This window comes from Alligator sinensis, unplaced genomic scaffold (genome assembly GCF_000455745.1).
Source record: "Alligator sinensis unplaced genomic scaffold, ASM45574v1 scaffold746_1, whole genome shotgun sequence".
NCBI lineage: Eukaryota > Metazoa > Chordata > Crocodylia > Alligatoridae > Alligator > Alligator sinensis.
In genome coordinates this window covers 159,352-170,351 of record NW_005841959.1, presented here as the reverse complement: position 1 = coordinate 170,351, position 11,000 = coordinate 159,352, and the positions used below count along the sequence as shown (strand labels likewise).

General features: G+C 42.3%; 1 protein-coding gene across 1 annotated transcript in view; it reads right to left on the bottom strand.

Moving 5' to 3' along the window:
* Window positions 1-11,000, bottom strand: part of IL1RAPL1 (interleukin 1 receptor accessory protein like 1) — a 376,606-nt gene that overhangs the window by 315,357 nt on the left and 50,249 nt on the right. The window contains exon 2 of the mRNA XM_014518489.2: window positions 7,660-7,845. The gene's annotated coding sequence lies outside the window, so the exon portion shown is untranslated. The remainder of the gene's footprint in view (window positions 1-7,659; window positions 7,846-11,000) is intronic.

The window sequence follows — 11,000 nt, the reverse complement described above, 5'->3', positions numbered from 1 at the left end:
AAGCCTGCCTGCCATCCTGAGCTGTTCAAGGGCTGGGTGGTTCCCTCTGTCACTGCGGTGGCCAAGCAGGGTGCCTGTGGGCAGGTGCCGCCTGGGGGTTGGGGGGGCGCTGCTGCTATGGAGGGAAGCACCAGCCCCCACTGCAGCCCAGGGACCACCCTCCCCTCCCAGCTGGAGAGGCAGGTAAGTCAGCAGGGTGTATGCATGACACAGGGGTTTAATCAGCCCTAAATTGAAGCAGTGTTTTTTAAAACCCACCGCTTCAATTTAGGGCCCCTGTTTTGTCTACATGCACCCCAAGTATCTTGGAAAATATTGTTTAAATATGGACAACTTTAGAAAAACATAATGCCTTAATATCTTTTATCTCAGTTATAACACATTGCAATCACGATTACAGGCAATCTGCGCATACAATCATGCATGTGTTGATCAGTCTCCTATCAACACTCAGAAGTTTTTGGGATTACTCACTGGCATAAAAATTAAATATGTTAGAATAATAAGTGTAAAATACATTATACAATTCACTATCTATGAGCATTTTTATTGGTTAGTATGTGTATACACAACCCCACTAAAATAAGAGAGGTCACAGCCATGCACTAGAGAATAATTTGTCCCAGTTTCTTTTCATATAATCAGGGACAGAGCCAAAGGAGTGCAGTAGTGTGGTTGCAATTCCTTTTAGTAACGTGGTACATGCACAGTGAGGTCTCTGAACTCACCAACCTGTCAAAGCAATGAGGCTCTTAAACCCTGCAAATGTCTGTAGCAATACAATCTGGGAAAGAAGTGTACAGAACAAACTGGCAGATGAGAGATAAGGCTATTTCCAAGCAGTGTTTTACAAAGCTTTACCCCACTGTGGCTGCTAATGTCAAGAACAGGTTGGGAAATGGGGGAGGGAAGCAAGGTGGGCAATCAGTATCTGTTCATATGTAATGGAAGCTGACATGGCATTTGAGCCAGTCCTCTGAATTTAGGGAATCTGCACATATTGCTCTTTTTCCTATTACTGTATTTTCTTGCATACCCCACACCCTCAAGTTGGACATGAAGCTTGTTTTGGGAAGGTAGAATAAAGGAAAATATTTTTCCAGAGTCACAACTCAGTTCTGGCCACAGAGAAAGAGTACACACCACAGTATCAACAAATGGTATAGTGGTAACCCTTTCAAAGCCACTGCCCAGTTAGCAACAGCTTTTGGATGCTCAGCAAAAAGCTAATGCCAATTCAGCTGTGGCTGTGAAAATTTTACACTAACTTTGACCCTCAAAAGTGTACTCCTTGCCCTGGAGAAAGGGGCAGAGAGATGCATGCCAACATTATAGGTCTTCACACATCCTCTACTCTAGCTCAGAAAAATCAGCTTCATCACTTAAGACATGCACTTCAAATTTGGAGAGCTAATTTTGGGGCGGAGAAGTGCATCTGGTATGTATAAATATGGTAGTGTTCTTGAACTAACACAATATTTCCCAACTGCCCCCAAGAGACAGGTTCAAATAATGAAAATGTTGTCACGATAGTCCTGAAATAAAAAAAGACCTCTGAGCATAAGTAGATAAGTAGTTCAGTGGAATATCAATCTAACATCCTGAAAGTATCAACTTATCCATGTGAAAGAAGTATAGGTAGATATTAAAAAGAAAAATATTGCATCTGAAAAGACTCTTAAATACAGAGGCAGAATCTAAAGTAAAGGTGAAACCCACTAATCACAACTTTAGTATTTTGATTTTCCTACTTGCAATGAGCACCTAAAGCAGATAAAACAGAATGAAGCTGAGCTATGCCATGTTGTCCTCTGAAAATAATTTTGACTAAGAATTTTCTGTTCTGTTCTATTCTTTCCTAGTTTGTATGCAGTTCTGTTTCTAAGAACTGATGAAAGTGAGAAATATGGAGAAATGACTAAGGGTCACCACTAGCATTGAGAGAGAGAGAGAGAGAGAGAGAGAGAGAGAGAGAGAGAGAGAGAGAAGCACATGCACAGTGATTCTCAACCTGGGATATCCAGGAGTGCTACAAGATCCTTTGAAGAGTGCCGCAGCGTGTGAGGACATAAGATGTATGATGAGATAAACAGACAAGTATAGGCTCAGGGTCAGTCCCTGCCTGGCTGTTCGCACACTGCCCAGCTTCTCTGCAGGGAGGTAAGCATGGAGGTAACAAATCAGTTAGTTTTTTAAATGAAGTGCTGCTCAATTCAGAAAAGTTCTTGATGGGGAGAGGAGAGGAGGGGGAATGCCTTGAATCTGATGAGGGGTGCTTGAGTCTAAAAAAGTTGATAACCACTGAGACAAACACATATGAAGAACTATGAGGCTGCAACAAAGGTACTGATTGAACTTCAAATACACAAATAGCCACCGATATAAGGAATCAACTGATGTAAGGAACTGACTCCTGGCAATCAAACTCTTATTAACTCTAGACTGTAACAAACAGGCTGGAATAGAAATCTGCAAATCTGTAAAGTAACTGAGTGGGCAATTGGTGCTGACTTAGGGGGTGCAAGAATAGAGTCACTGCCATTGGCAGCCTAGCTGGTAGGGGTGTGTGAAATGGGCCTTATTTGATTCCAATTCAGATGTGGCCTGAATGGGAGACAGCGATTCAATTCATTGGTTTGGATTACAGTCCCCGATTCGATTTGGCTGAATCCGAATCTGAAGATTTGATGCTGATTCAGAGAATCAGCGATTTGGCCATAGACATAGCTTTAAATGTTTTTTCTATGCACCTTGAGGTACCAGGCATGGCTTGTAAATGCTGCAATGCTGGGGCAGATGGAGCATCCCATAGAAGCATGCCTCCCTCCACCCCCCATGTGCTCGGCAGTGAACCCAGAAGTGGACTGGAAGTACTTCCGGTTCACTTCCAGATCTGCCAGGGAGCATGCTGGAGGCCCCCCCTGCCCCCCACAGCTCAGTGATTGGCCATGCGGGAACCTAGGTGCCCCCCCAGAGCCAGAAGGCACCAGTCACCAAGCCAGGGGGGTGCTGGGGGGGGAGGGCAGCATGCTCTCCAGCAGACCTGGAAGTGGACCAGAACTGCTTCTGGTCCACTTCTGGGTCTGCTTCCAAGCATGCTGGGGACCCCCCCACACGCTCCTGTGGGATGCTCTATCCACCCCACCATATCAGCATTCACAAGCCACTTGGTACCTTGAGGTATGTAGAAAAAAAACATTTAAAGCTGTGTCTATATCCAAATCACTGAATCTTTCTGAATCTCTCTGAATCAATTTGGAGGGTTCCAATTCGAGTTGGCGAGATTAAAGGATCTCCTGATTTGATTTGGATTTGGAGATTTGGCTGCCAGATCAAGTCGAATCTCCGCTGAATCGAATCAGGGATCGAAGCTTCGCAGAGCCCTCTTAGCTAGCATAGCTGCAGCTGCTGCCAGAGGACCACCTGCCACTACAGCCCTTTGTCCCTTCTGCTTCCCAGGATGCAGGACCTACTTGTTACACCTCTGCTGCAAGCCCCAAGGAAGCTAAAAAGGGAGTCTTCAATGGACTAAAATGTTATTATTTAATAGAATGCAATTAAATTAATTCAGTACTTGTTTAATTTTATGTAACAAAGGCTGGGTTTAAAACTGGAGCTAAGCAAGAGTTGTAAATTAAGGCCCCTTAGTGTGCAATATTACGTTTCAAGAAAATTGGTTCAAATTGGGTTACCGCAGAACTGAACAGTTAACTAGTTCTCAGCAGAGTGGGGACCTTGTTGGATGGGACACTTAATGTGTGTTGAAGTTAGAACATGTTAAAGTTATAGCATGTTCTGAGCAATCCCAGAGTAACACTTACTACAATCTCATAACATGCACAGTTTACACAAGGAGAGAGCTGTGCATGCTTTATTTCAATTACCAGAACCTGCAGTTGCCCCTTACCAGATCTGGTTGGAGGTTATGGTGTGGGGCTGACAATCAGCTGATTTTCAATCTCAGGCACAGGACCACACCAGAGCAAGGTCTAGACTCCTGTGTAGTTGTGGGGGTGGGATCAACAATCTACTGATTGTGAGCCTCTGCCCCAGGACCATAACTGATAGCATTATCTCTGTGGAGGAATCTGATGTTAGCTCAACACACAATCCTTAATATGATCTAGAGACAGTCCTCACTGGAAAAGACAGAACTTACTTTGTTACAGTATGATATAATATGAGTGCACTCAGCACATTATCCTTCTTGAAAGTGCAAACACTTGCAAGTTAAGTACATTTAACGCATACTAAGTACCCTAAGCAACATGGCCCTGGGTGGATCAGCCAGTAATGCTACAGGTATATTTTACCTTGTTCATCACTGTGATACCAAAGTGCCTCACAACCCTATTTAAAGGATTCTATGAACAGATCTCATATAGTGCTGATGTTTCTCTTCTCTCTCTCCCCCCAGCAGAAGAGATTTTTTCCTTTCTGTCCTCATTCTTCTCTACAACATAATGAAAACAATAGAAATAGAGACAATTAAAAGGAAAAGGAATGATCATTACTACAGGAGAAAGCAATAGCTGATGGCCTGCAGTCATCCTAAATTCTGACAAGGGGAATCGTGTAGGATCGGGCTGGCTGATAAAAAGCATCTCCAGCTTCTATTAGTCTTTAACCTAACTCTTGACACTTTCAGGCAGTATTAGAGATGACTAGGAATTAAAAGTCTTGTATATGAAAATGGTACTATATTAATATGAGTATGATATGGGTTTATTCAGTATATCTGCTCTACTGTGTGCTGAAGCAGCCTGAAATCGGAATGTGACACTACTTGAAGAAACAAAAAACATACACAAACAAAAGCAAGAAAGCGTGCAAAGTAAAGGTGTCTTAATTAAGTTCCAAGATCAACAATACAACCTGTAAGAGAACATCTGTCCAGTATCAGGGGAAATTTTGGTGCAACTAATCTCTAAAGTATTAGAAATTTTTCACTTACTATAGGAAGTAAGCAAACAGTATGTTTAGGGCGCAAACCTGCAGCCCTTATTCCTGATGATTTTTACAGTTGTTTTCCCAGCATAAGGATTCACAAGGATCCTTAAAAACAGTGCTCAAAACATTAGGGTCTGCACCACCATCCTTTTTCTTCCTTGTGCTGCTTAGACTTCATTGCCTGACAGAACCCATTGAATTGTGTTATGGCTCTAGATCTTCTCTATTTTGTTTCCTTTTGAACATGTGATTTATGAACCTGTCAAAGACAAAGCCTGATTCTTCAGTGTATTACATTTTATGTTGTCACTAGCAAAATGGCTGTCATAAATGGTTGTGGGGGGCGAAGCAGGGATGGAGACCTGTGTCCGGCCCCATGCTCTCCCCCCGCCATTCCAGGTCCAGCCTCACTTCCCCTCCGCTGCCATTGCTGTGGGTCCTGCCCTGTTCCTCCTCCCACAACCACCACCATTCCGGATCGTGCCCCACTCCCTCTGCTGCTCTGGGTCCAGCCCAGCTTCACCACCCCTGTCCACTGCTCCACATGTGGGGGGACATGGCGCACGACTGTGAGGTGTGCCACAGGGAGCGGCCACAGCACAGAGAGGAGTATTCACTGGCTGTGGGGTGAGGGTAGCTGCCCTGGAGTGTGGTCACATGCTGCAGCTGGCAGAGTCTGCTTGCCCACCCTGTGCCCTGCGCAGCACCCTGCAGTCATGCACTAGGCCCCTGCCCCTGTACCATGCCCCCACACAGCCACACACCACACCTCTCTGCAGGGCCACAAGCCACACCCCCTCTCCTCTCGCCTCCATGCTGTGGAGCACACCCTGGCCTCCACCTGTGTGTCTCTGTGTCAGTAACTCTCTGGGTGGCACACGTGCAATTGGCCCAGAGTGTTATGGACAGATAGACACACCGCCAGAAATGCTATGGTTTTTATTATATTAGCATTCCCAGCTGTATGGAGAGCAACGTGAGGATTAAAACACTCCTGTTCAATTGCAATGACATATACGGGTACATGTCTTCAGAAAAAGTACAAATCAGACCTCTTGCCACACTCTTAGGAGATTGGTATCATTGTCCCAACATTGTACTGCTGCTTTGCTTATCTATTGGTTGTATGCTTTTATCTATAGAGTGTTTGAGAATGAAACACTTTGTTATTTTTGTTTACTCCTGGGTCTATTGCCTATCTTGATCTTTATCACTATGTAGAAACAACAGGAATAAAATGACAGCAAGGGAACTGCATATTCAATTACTTCACTAACATTACAGCTGTGCAGAGGAAACAGAAAAAAAAAAATCTTTTAAGCACCATGAAATTCTGTCAGTTGATATGACAGAGTTTTGGAGGACTACATTGCCCATTTTTTATGCACATACATCTGTATAGTTGATATTTTTATGATCTCATATCCATTCATTATATTCATGTCTTTATTGAGAATGCTCTTTAGGATGTCTTGTCTAGCACATTCAAGAGCTGCAAAACAAATTATAATATATACTTATAAATCCCATACATGAGATTGGAATTTGAGATGAAAGTGGCAAAGCCACAAGTGAGTCATTCAGATGACCTCGAAGAAATGAAATACTACACATCATTATGTGCATTATATGCAGTCCATATATGCACATCATTACATATTCCATATATGTCATCTTTTGGACTACTCTTCTATGCTCTCTTTCCCACTAGTGTCTTATTTTTCTTTAGTTATGCCCATGCCAAATTTCATGAAAATTTTGTTTACAACAGTAACATAGTAACTGTTCTGTTCATTCCGGATGACCTCCAAGACCTTTTGGTTAATATACAGGTATCTAATACTCTCCATAGCTTTACTTTTGTCATTACATTTTTAGGGGCTTCTTGTGGGTTTTTTTCCACTGTCTGCCAGGATTTTTAACAGTTTATTATTTGTTTCTATTGCTGAGAGTATCCCTCTGTGTTTCTGAGAGTTGGATTTCTCTCTCAAGTAAGGGGAGTGTATTTTTCAGTTTTTAAAGCATCTTACTGTATAATGTTTGGTTTAGGAGTTGAATTGATGTTTAAATGGAATCCCTTTTTGCAGTAGATTTCTGTCCTACTGCGGGCTTCTATGGTTTCTCTTGGTTCTCTCTTTTTAAGTTAGGGCAGAAAGGTTTTGAAAAAAAGTGTGTAGTTTCTGGCCTTTTAGTATAAGCTATGGATGTTCTCCTTCTGGCTTTTTAAATAATTAAACCCTTCTTCTGATAATAATGTTATTCCACACTCAGATTCTCTTGTCTGTTAGGAGGCTTAAGCAGAGGGAACTGTACTTATTCATTCTGATCACTTTTACCTATTTTAGACAACTAACATTTAATAATCCTGCAATTAAAATGTTTAGAACCCAATTGTGTTTTCAGGATTTTCAGGGAACTTCTTGATTCTTTTGCTCAGTGCTGTATGTCATTTCTCTCTGCTCCAAGAACACCATCTATAGCTGGATGAATAACACAGGGCCTTCTGTGGGCCAAATCTGCACACAGAGGTTAATCTAGGGGTCTGATCCAGCACCAGCCTGACCCCACATGCCAGATCCATCTGTGTACAGGCCTGACCCCGTGTGTATTGGGCACAACCTAGCACATGGGCTCATGTCATGGGATTCCCCATTGGTCCAAACATTTGGCAGCAGGGAAAAGCAATTAATCCTGCTACTGCTTCCCTACCTTCAAATTTCCAGTGACATGGCTTTGCAGGCCAGAGGTTGAGTAGCACAGGTCTATGCAGCTCTGTCTTCCTGTTTGTCACTTGTTTCTCCTAGGGCCAGTTTTTAGAAAAGCGATTTAATCTTCCAAGTCAACAATTTTTTGCTTATCTGCTGGAATCTTGGAAGTTAGATCATTTCTCATAGCCTTAAAAAAAAAAAAAAAAATCAGAAGGTTGAAACTAATGCTGATATTCTTAGGATTGGTCTTTTCCACCTGATTTTGGCTTCCTTGTGTCAAAAAGGACATCCACACACTGTGAGACTGGTGCATTTTTTAATGAACATTTTTATTGTTACTTGGAGTCCTCTGCAGGCTTGGGCATGGGATTAAAAGAAAGCAATGAATGCAGTTTAGTTCACCATTCCTTCAGAGATGAGGTTTGGGGGATCTGTTTCATTCCACACAAAATTTGGACTTTTTATTAGGAAGGACTACTTGGCAGGGAGGGAAAGTCCTTTCCTTGACAGGATTTACTTTTAACAACAAGAAAAAACAAGCAGCAGCTGTTTGCAGCTGCTCAGGGGTTTTGAATGTCAGAGCAAGTCCCAGGGGAAATTGATTAGTGGCCACACTGCAGGTGAGGGGCAAAGGTGCATGATGAATTGCACTGCGAGGCTATACAATACCTCACATAGATGTCACCTCTGCATGCACAATCTTATACACATTTGCACTACACACACGCGCGCGCACACACACACACACTTTATCATGGCAGACATCCAGTCAAAGGGGACTTTAACCCAGCATAACCTCTGTACAAACCCGGTTTGAAATCTAAGTACCTTTTTAGTAGTTGTCCTCCAATCCCATTCGTATTCTCTATTGTTACACAGTTGTATAACCTAAGAGTCTATCATAGTACATGTTTTAAAGCAATTACTAGGAAACCTGTGCCTAGAAGCAATAGGACCTGACACCCTTTAAACAAAACTTGCTTTACAAATCAAATTAATATGGTGAATGCTGTTATATTACTTTTGCTATCAGTGCATATCCTACAGTTACTTGGCAACAAAGCAAGATTAGACATACTAAGCATTTGCTCTGCAGAAACGCTACCAAAGCTAGAACTTATGCAACCATACATTTATTCTCAGTTGCACAGAAAACTTTGCATTTGTAGTTTAAAAAAAAATAAAAAGAAAGAAAAAATAAACCTAAATGATGATAAAAACTGAAATCAAGCCCCAAACACTGGAAATATTACTGAAAATAATGCTGCTAAAGTAAGAGACCCAGCCCACATGATTTTTAACCAATCAAACTACCCACTTACATTCTTTATAGCAGAAGCAAACTGTCAAGAAAACCAAAACCACAGTTACCAGTCAAATCCAACTGAATATTTGCTTTGCAGGTTTTCCATTGGGAAGCCAACATATTTTCATCTATCCACTTAAGGTTTTATTTGGAACAGTTCTTTGTTTCTGTCCCTCAAGCATACACAGCTTTGGTGAATTTTACAAAATAAGGAGATTAATCTTAATTAGACTGATTACATAATTTGCCCAAACCATAGGACCACAAATTCATGAGAATTCTCACCAGACGTGATTTAATCCAATCATTAAACAAATCAGAGACCTGCAAAGGAAATCTATATATAAAAGAAAACACTCTGGTGAGAAAATTGTGACCCTTACTTTCCGATTTGGATCTGGACGCTGTCATTTGTGCTTTCATAACCTCCAGGTTAGGCTATGGCAGTGCTCTTGATGATCATCCAGAAGCAGTAGTTGGTGCAGGACACAGTGCCCTGCTTTCTGACAGGAGCATGTTACTCCAGTGTGCCATAGTCTGTAATGACTTCAGTAGATTTCAGGGTGTAATACAAAGTGTTGGTTTTGACTTAAGGCCATAAACAATCTGGGCCCTACGTCTCTAAGGAACCACCTCTTCCCTCATATTCCATCACTATCCCTGAGGTTGAGAGCAGCTTCCTACAAGTACCATTTGTGCTCCAAATTAATTTGGCAAAACCATGCGGGAGTTTGTTCTCGGTATGGTTCCTGAGCTCTAGAACTTCTTCTCCCTTGTAGTCCCTTCAGAACTGAAGCCTGGATATCTTCCAGAAGCACTCTGAGACTTTTGCACTTGAGTAGGCCTTGGCCAGCAGGAGTTAAGTGTTAGGGCACTGCCTTGGAGTTTGTTCTATTGCATGTTATTTTGTTTTATTATTTTTACCTGTCTTTATAACATATCTGGTTATTATTGTCATCCAACCTGGGGCTCTTTACAGGAAGGAAGAACATAAATATAACAAATAAATATATATGCTTTATTGGGCAGCAAAAAGGGTAAGTTTTATCGGTACAGGAGAACCACAAACAAGAGCTATGCAACACTGAGCATGTCTATGTTACTTCTGCACCACACCTGGAAGTACAGCAATGAAACATGCCCCACCTGCTTGTCTCAGCACTGTGCCAGTTTCCTAAACTGAGGGAATATATTTAGCTTAGGCCACTGAAAAAATGTTAATTTAAAAGTGTTATGGGATTGGATCCCCAATCCCAAAAATCATTCCTCCCGCCATGCCACATGTTCTTGGCAGGATGCACAATTTTGGGATCAGAGATCAGATCCCAGTTGTGCCCTACTTGCTGGTTCAGGGGTAGTTCAAGATCATGATCCCAGGTTCTCCCTGCACTGGCAAGTAGAAAGCCAGGTGCCTGGAGAACTTATAGAGACTGCTCAGGCTCCTGCTACTTTAAGAGTCTTAGGCCAGTTAACACCTGCAGACTCCCTAGCTGTGCGCACCCAAGGCTAGTACTAAGAACTCAAGACAAGAGTTCTTAGTACTAAGCTGTTGGACAAAAGGTGGATGGTACCTCCACAGCCATCATTCATGTTTTAGAGTGAACTGAGTGGTACTAGATACTCAGTACTGCTTCCAGTAAGGCATTTGAGTTTCAGTGGAATCTGGCTAAGGGAGATGGCTAAGATGATGCAAGGTCCCTTCCTTCAGCCATAGGAAGAATGAAAGTTAGAGATATTACTGTGGCCTAGTATTTCCTACTACAGATACTCTAGGCAGGTGTCAGTACTTTAACTATTGAGTGACTAAGTGATCTGGACTGCCCTTAGAAGGTACATAATTCTCCCAGTCACTGCATAGGAATCCCCGATCCCTCATCCAGTTACCCTCTCGGAGAAAAATACTTATAATTTAAGTGTTGTAACAAACACTTAGAAGCAGCTGATTCAGATATGATGTTAGGCACTTAGGAGTTAGTGAGACTTGGGGCATGTATACCCTCTTGTAGTAGTGCACTCCAGCTAGGACTTCCTATTTA